General features: G+C 46.4%; 1 protein-coding gene across 2 annotated transcripts in view; it reads left to right on the top strand.

The window, feature by feature from the left end:
• Positions 1-14,483, top strand: part of malt1 (MALT paracaspase 1) — a 108,435-nt gene that overhangs the window by 34,771 nt on the left and 59,181 nt on the right. The window lies entirely within an intron of this gene.

Genomic DNA, 14,483 nt, shown 5'->3' with positions numbered 1-14,483 from the left:
ATCCCCAGTGACCTGAACTATGGTACCACGAATCACGTGTCTAAACATGGGAATTTTAAGTCCCTCTGTCTCCAGTACTTTCAGATAATTGACAAGTGGCTCAAGTATCAAATTGAAATCATAACGCTTAATGTCCTGTGCATGGAAAAGGGCACACAAATGAATATTAATCAAAGAGGAATTATAGATTGGGGGGAAATTTCTTAATGTAAAGTATACACCACCTAATTTATGTATACCCTTTTTAGAGCCCAATGGATTTGCAGTTTCAAAGTCATCATAAAAAAGTTGAATTTGAAAGGAATCTTTTTCTACTGAAAACAGGGGACTTTCTTTCAGGGGACTTTCTTTCAAATAGGTGGCATCTCTCAAGTCTGCATACACACCTTCCTTAGTCATGTGCCTGGGCTTTAACATGTCTGCAAGTTCTGGGTTTTGAAAAATGCTCTTCAGCGTTTCCAAAATGGGAACATATGCAAACTTATCAGTTACAATGACCTGGTCATATGTCCCAGTAGTTTTGTTTCTTCTGCTGTCAAATCTTGTGCCAAGCACCTTTTCAACGGGTTCAACTTTTCCCCATTTCTCTTTGAAGTGTTTGTTTATTTTTGCCTCAGAATTTAAGTGTGTGAATGGGTTTTCCAACTTTTGGAATGACTGTTCTATGCTGTTCTTATTTTCTGTGTCCTGTGGAGATAAGCACTGTAGAGCTGCATCTTTAGCGTGACTATGAATCTCAGAAATCACTTCTTCCATGGTTGAGACAAAACTTTTTACAGTAGACTGACTGGTTCCAGCAGCCTTGAGTTGTGCAACAGCAGTTGCACACATATCGAGAGTGCTCCTATTAGAGTTTCTGAACAGTCCACATGTGGCCGTCGCATCGACATCAGATGTTGTGGCGGTCTCATCTACATTAGCGATCACCGCCTCTCCTACACTGTTTACATTAACATCAGTGTCAACCTCTTGGTCAATATACTCAGTGTGTTTGTTGTCTAAATGTTTCCTAAAACCTGAAAACGTACCAAACCTATAGCCACATCCAGTCTGAGCACATTTAAGGCGAAGCTTTTTTCCTTGAACGTAACCGTGAACTATTCGCAAATGCCTAACAAGCCTATTTGTACAACCTAACTCCTTCCGACAATCAAAACACTTCATGGCGGAGGAGAAGCCTCATGCACTAATGAAGCAACCTCGCCCTAACTTCAGCAACACGAGGACTCTCCTTGACTTTCCCAACATCAATACTGTACACAGTGGTCTGGAGGAACGTGTACATGTTGCGCAGCATGGTGTTGTATGCTGTGCCAAACACATAATGTGCCTTAAAGAGTTCATCTAAAGCACCAAGAGAAGAGATTGACTTGCAAAGTATGGCCTTCTTGTCAAGAATGATGTAGAACCGGTGGATCGCATTCTTCTTCACTCCAACAGCCAGGAGATGGGGTTGATTGCTGGTAGTGATGGCATCAAGATGCTCTTGGATGCTTGTTCCAGTCTGAGAAGACAAACACACATGGAGAAACAATTAGAATTACATGATTGTGGCGGCTGGGTGGCGCAGCGGGCAAGGCGCTCGTCACCAACGCAGGAGCCAAGCTCTCTGCGTTGCTTCCGACTTGGCCGGCCGTCATACTAACACAATTGGCAGTGCATTATTTCCGGCGTTGGGTGCATGATGCGCATGCACTGTGATCACAGCACAGGCGCACCAGGCAGCCAAATACGGAAATACAGCCGTTTTGAGCAGTGTTGACCAGTTTATAAAAAATATTTAAAATGTTTATTAGCAACGCCGAGCTTTCAAACCCTGCCGCGCGTGTGTGTGAAACCCTAATGGAACGCTGGGTACCTTTGAAATGTCTACGTGATATATTTGACCCACCGCTCGCTTTTAAGCAGTGCTTGATGTGCACATTAACATGGCTAGTAACGTGGGAGCCAGTGACTGCGTATTCGAGCCCCTGGCTTGCATCGCAGTCACGAAAGGGGCTAAGAATTGGCATAACGACTAACATTGGGATGGGAGAAAAACAGAGAAAAAGGAGGGGGGGGGGGATATCATAAATATATAATCATAAATTCGTACATACATTAGGAGAAAATACCAACCTTCTTGAAGATCACAAGATGCTGCTCCGCGTTGGATGCCGACACCTTCCCTGGTCTCTTCCGCCCCCGAGCAGAGGGTGGGATCAAGTGCAACTGCAGTAGAATCGATGAGAGGTCACTGTCCCAACCTGTAACGATACAAGTTGGATGTTAAGACACTTGAATTATGTAGACTATAAACAAAATTCAGTCCATCTGCAATGTTAGCAGTATTTTTACAAAATAAGATAAAAGACAGCAGTTCATCACAAGAAGCTCTGCCACTCAAAATATGAATATACAGTACCAGTAAAAAGCTTGGATGCACTCATTCAAGTGAATGGGAAGACACTTTTGACTGGTTGATAATACAAAATGCCTCGTACATTTTTCACAGAAGTTCAGTGAAAGAACAAAAGCAGCTTACCAATGTCAGCATCCACTTCAGTGTCATCCTCAGGAGGATCAGCTATCAGCAGGAGCTCTTGAAGCTCACTGGTGGATGGAAGCCGTCTGCATTGTTGGATGATCTTTTTCTTATATGTGGTCGGCCACTTTTCCAGAAGCTTGCCTGATACACCTTCTCCAAACATCAGAACGAAATCCTGTTCAACCTGGAGAGGGGGGATTGGGGGACAATTTCAGGATTTCACAGCCAACCAAAGTTAGTGGGTGCTAGTTGAGGTACAATACATCTACCGTCTATCATTCAAGTGTCACAAAATGGTCAAAATAATGGCAGATAATTACCACAGGCCGAAACGTTGTGTTCAAGTATATTAAAACTTTGGAACACTACAGACGGTGTGCAGACTTTTTTTCCACAACATTACCGATCTATTTTGAGTCTAGCACCCGTGACTACACTTGGGATGTGCGTGAGTCTTTTCTACTAACTATAGATAATTACCAAGCCCTTGACGTCTTGGAAACGTGGAAAGTCAGACAGTATGCTGCTTGACTGCTGGGGGTCGAGGACCTTGTTGTGCCTATAGTCAAATGTCAGTTTCATCTTGTTCTTCACTGTGTCCTCATCAGCTGAATGTTTCATTAGTGAGATCGCTTCCTTGCACTCCTCTTCGCTCAGGGCAGTTTCTGCAACAACATGGGAATCTCGTCTGGCAGTTGGTCCTCCTCCACGAGATGGTTCTCCACAGGATTCTACAGAATATGGGGAAAAACACAAAAAAAAAGAATCTACCAAAGGCCTGATTGATGGAGTTCTGCAGGTACACAGTCATGGCCGTAGCCAGCTATGAGGCCACCGAGGTCAAACTCCCCAAACAAACAAGCACACCATTGATTTAATTGACATATAAATCACACATAAAGATCTAACTATTTCTCCTCTGAGCATGAATATAAAACACCCACAGGTGATCTATTAACTGTGTAAACCTTATGCAATATTCATCATTGATATGTTTAAATTGTACAGCTTTTTGTGTCTCTGTCTTTGTCTGTCCTTATTTTGTGTACTTTCAGTGAGCCAAGAAGTGGAGAAATATGTTAATACTTCAGTAAAAAAAATTTGTTTACCAACAACAGGTGACTTTATTATAGATAATGCATTTTGAATGAATAGGTTGGGTTGTATAACTCATTTTGGTATGCATTTATTTAGTCCATTCACCAAATTATAAATGCATAAGAGACCACAGGGCTTTGGTGCACTCTTTAGGCCACTCACCTGTAAGTGCCCCCACGTCCTGTAAATGACTTTGTGAGTTGATCTCTAGATAATAAAGTTTGTATAAAAAAAAAATGTACCTCCCTAATTTCTAAACCCTGGCTGGGTGGTGTCCGACCGATTATAGTGGGCCGGTCTGGGCCAAAAAAATAAATGGACCTCCCTAATTTCTAAACCCTGGCTACGGCCCTGTATACAGTAATCAATAATGCCGCTTGTTTTGTTAATCAACTCGTTGTACTCAAGATATGCATTATTAGTGTTACCTCCAAATCATGATCGTTTGTCTTTAGCAGCGGTTCTCTGAATAGTTTTAATCCTCCAGGCCAAGTACCCACTGCCACTCTGGCCATCATAATAATGCTCCTTGGAGGGTGAAAGATAAAAACAGACACTTCACATTTAAAAGTGAAAAACAGCATGCTCTGGTAGGATTAAAAATGTATCAATATTGCCACAACCATTACTGTGTGCAACTCACATAGCCATTCTTAGAGTGTGGGTCACTGAGGTAGGGGAATAAGGTCACGATTCCTCTGGCATACTTTTCTTTCAGATGTCTGGGTGGTGAAGTACTGGAAGATTAAAGAAGAATGTATTTCTCAGTCATATTCCCTGGATTTCATTTAGATTTCAAATTAATCGGAAAGCTAGATTGAGAACAAACTAAAAACAAGGAGCTAATTACCCATTCTTCTCTGTCAAGTCAGCTGCCAATAGGTTCACCATTTTCCTTCTGTTGTCATCGTGCAAGGACTTGGTTCGATTGTATTCATTTATTATGCATTCTCCACCAGATTTCTCATGAAGAATGGATTCCACCAACTTGAAGCACAAAAGCACAAGCACAAAAAACAATTCAGTGTTAGGAATATACTGTAGACTGCAATTCAAAGTTAAGGTAAAGGATAAGTATCCTTAATATCAGTTTTAACCCTATCTGAGGTCTGTCTAGCATGCTTCGGACTCGTGGAGATGATAATTTGAGAGATCCATCCAATCTCAAGTGAGCTACAATATTCTTACAGGCACGCGACCAGTACAATGGAAAAGATGGGGGCATAACATTGACAGTAAAAAACATGCATTTCTGAGTTGTGAATCACAGGGTGATGCATACATATTACATGTGTGTCAACTCTTACTTGCTTGGCCTCTGTATCCAGCCTATGGCGTTTTCGTGAAGGGTCCTCTGAAATGATGACAGTATCCTGTGATCCTGACGAATCCAGGGATGATGGTTGGGACCCTGACGAATCCAGGGATGATGGTTGGGACCACTCAGATGAGGCTAGCGTGGAGACAGACTGCTCAGATGAGGCTAGCGTGGAGACAGGATAAATAAATAAAAAGATTATACACAGTTTCCTCATAAAGATGTCCCTTATCTAATCGAATGTAAGCTTCACATGACAAATAACTTATTCATTAAATATATATTACAAATGTAATCAAACCTGTGTCATATTTGATGATTAGCACCCCAGTGGATGCATCTCTTGCTACCTCCTCAAAAACATCGTCATCCAATTCGGTCCATGAACTGTCAAAAACGTTCACACCTTCCGTTACAGCTGGGACACCAAACTTTGCAAATGCTAGAAACGGGCACAAAAGCTTTTGTAAACAGAAATGTCATTGGATGTATCCAGTGATTTCTAAATCTACTCACTAAATATTCACTTAATCTTGAATAATTGCTGTCTGCAATACAATAGATGAAGCCACAGATACACCCAGTGGATAACCATGAGTATCACATTGAGGACAATTTCCCAATGATCCCAATTTCTTACCTGCACTCAGAAACTCGATCAGATTTATTTCTGTAATCCGAACAAACTTTTGGACATCTCCCAGTTGTACTTTCAACAGCATGCTTGCAGCAAGCCTGCAAGAGAGTTACCAACGAGTGGGCAACTTGAACACAGGGAAGTGTGGGAAATTAGTGTCGGGCTGGAATATTCAGTGACTTTGTACTTATTATTTACCTTATTGGGGACATTGATCTAAGTTAAGTTATTATTAAATGTTTTACTTAGATCAATGTCCCCAATAAGGTAAATAATAAGTACAAAGTCACTGAATATTCAAGCCTGACACTAATTTCCCACAGATGCAAACAGACAAAAAAAGGAGAGCTGGGCTTTTCCTTGCATTTTCCCTGTGTTTCTTCCATTAAACTCAATCAACCATATTGTATGCATTCTAATGCACTCACTCTCATAACACACCATTTCATAGTACAGATTACTTATATCATTCAAGGGATTTCCCCATTAACATTAGCTAGCAAGACACATTTGAAAAAACTCACCGAAGGGCAAGGCTCACGTTCAAGGCCTCAACGTGAAATGGCGCACGGCACGTGCAGTCTTACTTGGCTGTCGCTGAAATCTGTGGACTTAACAAAAGAATAACGTTGGTCAAATGCCAAATAACTGTTAATTGATTTCATACTGTAGGACAAATTTACCTCAGAACATGGCGCACATGTTCGTCACTACCAATGTTAGCTGTAACTGAGGGGTACAATTCCCTGACTGTATTAATCAAGTATTGGTATCATTAAACCACTACCGTGTTATGTACATTGCTGGCCATACTGTACACAAGTATATCAGATTAGAACACTTCCACAATGAAACGGTTTCCACACAAATACTCGTTTAGAATATTTATTACATCAAAGGATATTATATTACAATACTTAGATCAATTTGGATGCGCTTATAAGGCAAAGAATGTGCGTAGGCAAGTCAATACTGAATATTAGGAATTATCTAGGGAATAATGGTAGGGGAGTTACTACCGGTTGTAAGCCAGCAGGGGGAGGCAATGCTCTATACAAAGTCAATGGTTCCACAGGGACAATTACTCCCTGTGTCAGCGGGGAAAGGCAGCCTCTGTACTCTCAGTGTGCGCGCCGCCCAGGTGAAGCCGTGGAGTCTCTGCTCCGACAGAGACGGGCTCGAGTGATGTCCTCACGGGCATGTGTAGATCCCACAGCAGTGGGTGTAGACGGTTCTCTGCTCCAGCAGCTTGGTGAAGAATGAAGAATAATAATAGTAATCCTGCCGGAAAGTGGCTCTGCAATCACCGGTGTAGGTATCCTCCGTGGTGCGCGGTGGTTCACAATTGAACTTGACGTTACTATCCTATTAGCACGCGGCAATAAGTGCTCTATGTAGACACACAATTACCCACTTCACGTGGTCTTTGACTCGTAGTGAAGGCTTACTCGTAGATAGCGAACGATACGTTGAACAAACGTAGTAGGATAACACGACTCTATTTGGGGCAATACGAGCCCTACTCTGCCACACGTTGCATAATGGGGAGAGACGTCACTTGGATAACTGGAACTGAACGAGACTGAACGGGACAAGGGACTTCTACATTTACTTGCGCCATATTTATATGTACGGTGGACAAGTAGTGCCGCTCTGCTTTCGGTAGCCGTATTCCTGCGCAGAGCTGAGGCTAGTAAGGGCATGTCTCGTCGGTAGCTTTCAAGTCGGCTCTAGGGGGTAAGTCACTGGCGCCTGGTGGCACGCTATCCAATAGGAGAATGAAATATTATGGGCTATAGTAACTACTAGGTTAAAGGGACATTCCGTGTATATGTACAAAGAATATACAAGGGATATCAAACGATATACAAATATTATGCAATATATATCAATCAATAAATACATATATTCGGTTTAATCTGACGCTTTGTAACAGCCGCCCCCTAATTAGTCCCACCTAATTAGCTAAGCAGAGACAGATTAACCGCACTGTCCACTACTCAATGTCCGTTGTGAGGGGTCGGTCAGTTCACAAAGTCATGGGTCATGGTCGTCATTAAGCGAGTCGGGGAGCCTTGGCGACTCGATCAGCCTCGCCACGGGTCGGTTGTAGGTCCGCCCTTGGCCGAGCACTTCTGCCACTCTGACCTTTCCGTCGGCACCAGTGGTCACTTTGCTTACGCGGCCGGCCGGCCACGCAGCTCGGGGTAGTGACTGGTCTATGGTCATGACGACTGGACGGGATGAAGGGGGGCTTAGGAGGGAGCGGGCCTGAGACTGCTTTGATCTGTGCTTGGCTGTGCCTCCTCCTCCTCCTTCTGTTTCTCTTGTTTGCTCTGTACCCCATCTGAGGAGGGGCCGGTCCCAGCCGCCCCATCAAGGAGTCGCTTGGGGTGCTGGGTTCGATGTCAGCTACGTCTGGAGCGCAGCTGAGGGGGGTGGAGTTCCGAACTCCCTCTGGTACCCACGGTTCTCTCACGGGCCTCTCGCTTAATGTCAATAGCCTCTGCTGTACGGGGGAGAGGCCGGTGTCGCTCGCCTCTGTGTGTAGGCAGCGTGTAGACGTGGGTTGACTGTCAAGTCCGTAGAGGGGGCCCTGGAGCGTCCATCCCAGTCGGGTCTGAACCGCGACTGGGCATCCTTTGGGTCCGACGTGGGCCGCCTCAATTGGGAGAATGAGGTCCGCGTGGTCGGAGCCGATGAGCAGGGTCGGTGTGGCGCCGTCGATAAGCGGTATAGGTAGTTGACGTAGGTGCACATACTTAGCCATCAGCTGTGGGATGGGGTAGGTGTACTGAGACAGGCCTATGTCGTGGCTGGTGAAGACGTTAGTTATACTATACTGCTCCTCGGGCTGGTCCACCGCTGCTATCTTGAAGGAGACCCTTTCACCTTTTATGGTCTTCTGGTCCCTTCTGATGGTGCGTATGGTCATGGTATCTTTGACACCTCGCAGGCCCAACTGGGCTGCTGCGGAAGCGAGGAGGAGAGTCTTTTCAGACCCATCGTCCAGGACGGCGTAAGTGTCCAGGACCTTGTCCTCGTAGCTCAGGAGCACCCTGACCACTTTGAGGAGCACACGGGGGGTCCCGCTATGCTGGTCAATGTGGAGCACTCCTGTTGGTTGGTTGTCTTGGACCTTCTGGTGGGCTCCGCACCGTGCTGCGCGGTAAGTGGCGCCCGCCTGGGCCGCCCCTGCGTGGTAAGCGGCGCCCGCCTGGGCCGCCTCACGCCACTGGTTAACTTGGACGGGGTTCAGTGTCTTATATTCGGCGCACTGTGCCAGCCAGTGTCCGCCATCGCAGTAGGTACAGTAGGGAGCGGTCTGGTGGCTCTTCGGTACTGGTGCCACCGCCTCGGCATGGTACATCACCGCGACGGGCCCACTCTGTTGTCCTGGCTGACGCCTGTTGATGTCATGCAGGACCTCCAAGTGGGTGCCACCGCACCTGCTGCACTTCTTTTTCAAGCGGCACTCAGCTGCTAGGTGGCTGCGTGCGCAGCGGAAGCAGCGGCGGTGGTCCTTGACCCACTGACTCACATCATCCGTGGTCAGCTTCTTGAAATCTTCGCACTGATACAGCCGATGTTCTCCCTCACAGTACTGGCACTCAATCTTCCACTGGTCCTCTTTCGTCGAGGGGGTGTTGTGGTTCTTGTGTGGTACTGATTCGGCTTGGTGCATAACGGTCACCAACCGGCGGTTATCTGTTTGTCCCCGAGGTCCGAGTCTTGGGCTTGGTCCACTCCATACGAACGTGTCGAGTCGTAGGCTACTGACCTCCCTGGCGAGGAACTCAGATAGGTCTAGGAGGGATGCCTCTGGACCGTTGGGGTCGCGGTAGTCTCTCTGCCGCCTGAAGCGCTCTTGTCGGGCGGGAGGGAGCTTCTCTAATATCCTCTCTACGTTAGAGTTAGCGTACAGTTCGTAGATACCCTTTTCCTTTTGGGACCCCAGCATCCCTACCAGGGACTGTACCTTGATAGACAGGTCATCTAATGCTCTGTTGTCTCTGGCTGGGGGGAGACGGTCAATGTCTCTTATCTCCTGTATCACGTAGTCCCATACGCGTCCATACCGTTGGTCGAGTGCTGCTAGAGCCGCTGTGTATGGGGTGGTAGAGTTGGCATAGGCCAGCGCTATATTGTGCGCTCGGGGCACCTTGAGGTGCTTCAATAGGGTAGCATACTTGTGGCGTTCATCAGCTACATCAACCATCATTGTCTCTAAGCACATCCGTAGCTCCGTGTACTGTGCTCGGTTCTCATGGGTGAAGTCTGGAAACGTCGGTGCGCCAAGGTACGATGCCATGGATGACTGGCACATCGGTGAGCGTTGGGGAAGAGGCCTCCTAGGCGAGTCTCCCCGTGCGTGTCGTCTTGGGCTGGTACTTGGTGGGTACCGAAGGTCGGGTACCCAGGTGCTGTTCCTCGGGGCTGACGGTGCGTCAAACTCACCCGTGAGTGGAGTCGGGGGTTTGTAGCGCAGGGCCTCGGGGCTGACTTCTGGGCTGTACTGGACCTCCTGGTCCAGAGTACGTTGCTGCTGGTCGGGGCTGTACTGGGCCTCCTGGGCCAGAGTACGTTGCTGCTGGTCGGCTTGACATTCCTCCTCTTCCTCCTCCTCTCCCTCTGCTAGGACCTGGAGTCTTCTGTTCAGTCTCTCGGCGTGGTCCGGTTCTTCCCGGTTGCTGGGTCTCGTATGGACCGGCCGGGAAGGGGGTTCGGAGACGTGGACAGGATCCTCCTGTTGGCGGAGTCCCGGGTCGCTTCGTCGGGTAGGGGAATGTGTCCTAGACCCATATCTTGACGATCTCTGAGAGCTCCGTGCGGAGTGAGGGGGTGTCGCCATGGCAACCAGTTTGTCCATCAGCTCCGCCTTCGCGCTGGGCATTGGCGACGTCGCGCTGCGCATTGGCGCTGGCCTGGGCAGCGTCGCGCTGTGCGTTGGCGGCGTCGCGCTGGGCATGTGCGACGTCGCGCTGTGCATTGGCGGCGGCGTGCTGTGCATCGGCGCGGCTTCTCTCAATGTTCTCTTCTGTCTGGAGGCGTCTGGTCTCCAGTCTTATGCGGTCGTCTTCACTCCTTTGTTGCGCCTGGAAGCGCTCTCGCTCGCCTGCAAAATGTTCGCGCTCGCGCGTCTGTTGCGCTTGAAGTCGATCGCGTTCGGTGGAGGCTGCCAGGGTGGCGATGAGTGCTTGCGCCAGCATCTTGTCCGCCGCGCTGGGGGAAGACGCCGTTCGGGGCGATCGGCTCCCGGCAGTACTTGTTGGAGACCCGTTCTCCTGTTGCGTACCGAGGAGATCCATCTCCTGGGTGCGCGTCTCTTCTTGTGGTGGGTCGGGTTCCATCCCGGGAGGGCTTTCTTTATCCTGGAGCTCTCCGGGGACTACCTTGTCGACGTTGTCGGGGGATAAAGTCGTGTCAGTTCCCTCCTGGTCCCCACCGTGAGCTTGGTCAGTTACATTAGAACCCACTAGGGCCTCTGTGGTCGGGGTATCCTGGTTGATAGGGTCGGACATAATTTTACTATCCGCTTTAGTTATTTTATCCGTATTTAATGTCCCTTTAAAGCTAGGTATTGGACTGACAGCGTATGCCTCTAGATAGGGAGGTGGCTACCGTCTGCGCTGCGGGCGATCTAGCTTAGGAGAACCGTTTGTGGAGTGTTCGTCATCGGCCATGTCAATATTAATATTATATTAATATTACGCTAATTATTATCCGGGGCTCGAAGGACCAATTGTAACTGAGGGGTACAATTCCCTGACTGTATTAATCAAGTATTGGTATCATTAAACCACTACCGTGTTATGTACATTGCTGGCCATACTGTACACAAGTATATCAGATTAGAACACTTCCACAATGAAACTGTTTCCACACAAATACTTGTTTAGAATATTTATTACATCAAAGGATATTATATTACAATACTTAGATCAATTTGGATGCGCTTATAAGGCAAAGAATGTGCGTAGGCAAGTCAATACTGAATATTAGGAATTATCTAGGGAATAATGGTAGGGGAGTTACTACCGGTTGTAAGCCAGCAGGGGGAGGCAATGCTCTATACAAAGTCAATGGTTCCACAGGGACAATTACTCCCTGTGTCAGCGGGGAAAGGCAGCCTCTGTACTCTCAGTGTGCGCGCCGCCCAGGTGAAGCCGTGGAGTCTCTGCTCCGACAGAGACGGGCTCGAGTGATGTCCTCACGGGCATGTGTAGATCCCACAGCAGTGGGTGTAGACGGTTCTCTGCTCCAGCAGCTTGGTGAAGAATGAAGAATAATAATAGTAATCCTGCCGGAAAGTGGCTCTGCAATCACCGGTGTAGGTATCCTCCGTGGTGCGCGGTGGTTCACAATTGAACTTGACGTTACTATCCTATTAGCACGCGGCAATAAGTGCTCTATGTAGACACACAATTACCCACTTCACGTGGTCTTTGACTCGTAGTGAAGGCTTACTCGTAGATAGCGAACGATACGTTGAACAAACGTAGTAGGATAACACGACTCTATTTGGGGCAATACGAGCCCTACTCTGCCACACGTTGCATAATGGGGAGAGACGTCACTTGGATAACTGGAACTGAACGAGACTGAACGGGACAAGGGACTTCTACATTTACTTGCGCCATATTTATATGTACGGTGGACAAGTAGTGCCGCTCTGCTTTCGGTAGCCGTATTCCTGCGCGGAGCTGAGGCTAGTAAGGGCATGTCTCGTCGGTAGCTTTCAAGTCGGCTCTAGGGGGTAAGTCACTGGCGCCTGGTGGCACGCTATCCAATAGGAGAATGAAATATTATGGGCTATAGTAACTACTAGGTTAAAGGGACATTCCGTGTATATGTACAAAGAATATACAAGGGATATCAAACGATATACAAATATTATGCAATATATATCAATCAATAAATACATATATTCGGTTTAATCTGACCCTTTGTAACATTAGCTATAGCTTGGTAACATACCCCAGGGCTTTTCCTTGCATTTTCCCTGTGTTTCTTTCAACCATATTGTATGCATTCTAATGCACTCACTCATATAACACACCATTTCATAGTACAGATTACTTATATCATTCAAGGGTATTTTCCCATTAACATTAGCTAGCAAGACACATTTTAAAAAACTCACCGAAGGGCAAGGCTCACGTTCAAGGCCTCAACGTGAAATGGCGCACGTGCGGTCTTACTTGGCTGTCGCTGAAATCTGTGGACTTAACAAAAGAATAACGTTGGTCAAATGCCAAATAACTGTTAATTGATTTCATACTGTAGGACAAATTTACCTCAGAACATGGCGTGCAAATGTTCGTTACTAAGCCAATGTTAGCTTATAATATCCCCGTGTTTTTTTCGATCTTTTTTTCCAAACGATACAATTCACAATCACCCCTCCACATTGTATTTAACAACATTAACATTACCTCTTGCAAGTTGCTGGAAGCCAATAGCTACAGAATTAATTAATTAATATGTGATTAGGGGGAGAAACTTACCTGAGTTACCTCTGCTTCGACCTGGAGAAAATGGCGTGTCCTGGAGATTTTTGAAGAGAAGGAGATGGGCGGAGCTTCCCAGAGTAGTGATGACACCAGCCAATTAACTACGAAATATTTCACCAACACTGTCTGCATTTTACTCAAACTGTTGTTGTAATAACTCTGAAAGAGTCAATGTACTTTGACACTGCATATTTGACACTGTGAATTTTACTGTGTAGTAGTAAAAGTCAGCTGTTCACTGGCGAGTTTGAGGTACGGTAATGATGAGGGGGTGAACGGGGAAGTCACACTTTGCTGACCGCACGCTACACAATAGTAAATCAGGCTGTGATTCGCTTTTTAATGACGTTACTATATGAACTGTTTTTAACCGCAATAAAGTAACCAAACGCAGTATCCTGGAGCAGTGATTTCTTGACAAGCGGCGCGTTTGGCAGGTAGAATTATTTCCCCGGTTTAGTCTCTCGTGACTACAGTTTGTTTGGACAGTCGCTATACACCTTTCACTGCCACACGACAAAGGGTTAACCTTTTTGCTACCACACTACAGAAGGTTAACCCTTTCACTACCACACTACAGACGGTTAACCCTTTCACTACCACACTACAGACGGTTAACCCTTTCGCAACCACACTACAGAAGGTTAATCCTTTCACTACCACACTACAGACGGTTAACCCTTTCGCAACCACACTACAGAAGGTTAATCCTTTCACTACTACTAGTGTGGTAGTGAAAGGTTAGCCTTCTGTAGTGTGGTAGTGAAAGGGTTAAGTTCATTTGCCTGGTACTTGTCACATTGTGGGAAAATGTGTCTGCCTGCTAAGTTGCAGCTAGTAGTGCCCCTTGGTTTCTATGAGGAATACTAACAATGTTGTCTGGTGAAGACAAATATCTGACAAGATTATAAAAGGTATCCCTCTGGGAACTGCTAAACTTTGGTTTTATTTTATTATCTTTTTTGCCATTTAAATTAAGGGCATGTAAAAAGAAGTTAATAAAATGAAACAGTGTTCTTTGGAGTTTGTAAGAGGATGTTTATTTTGCAGCAATTCTTTGTCGTTGCCGCCATCTTTAGTGTTACAGCCCCTCACACTCCAGTTCTCAGGCTGCAGCTGGTTTGAAAGCGAAAGTAAACAGACTTCTCTGCTGGCTGTGGCTCCAGGGGAGTTGAATAGTTCTGGCTCTGCTAGTTTCTTTTCTATCTTTTGGTACTTTTTTGGTGGACAAACCACCACACATGTGCACCGTGACTCGCGACTGGAGACTAGCTCTGCTAGCACACATAGCCTACTGTGTACAGACGGTTTCAAACTGTATTTTAAATTAGAAAGCAAACAAAATAAATGGACAAGAGAAAAATAAATCTCTTTGGTCAGTATTGTCAT

The sequence above is a fragment of the Notolepis coatsorum genome (genome assembly GCF_963971535.1).
Source record: "Notolepis coatsorum genome assembly, chromosome: 2".
Classification (NCBI taxonomy): domain Eukaryota; kingdom Metazoa; phylum Chordata; class Actinopteri; order Aulopiformes; family Paralepididae; genus Notolepis; species Notolepis coatsorum.
This window is presented reverse-complemented; position numbering and strand designations above follow the sequence as displayed.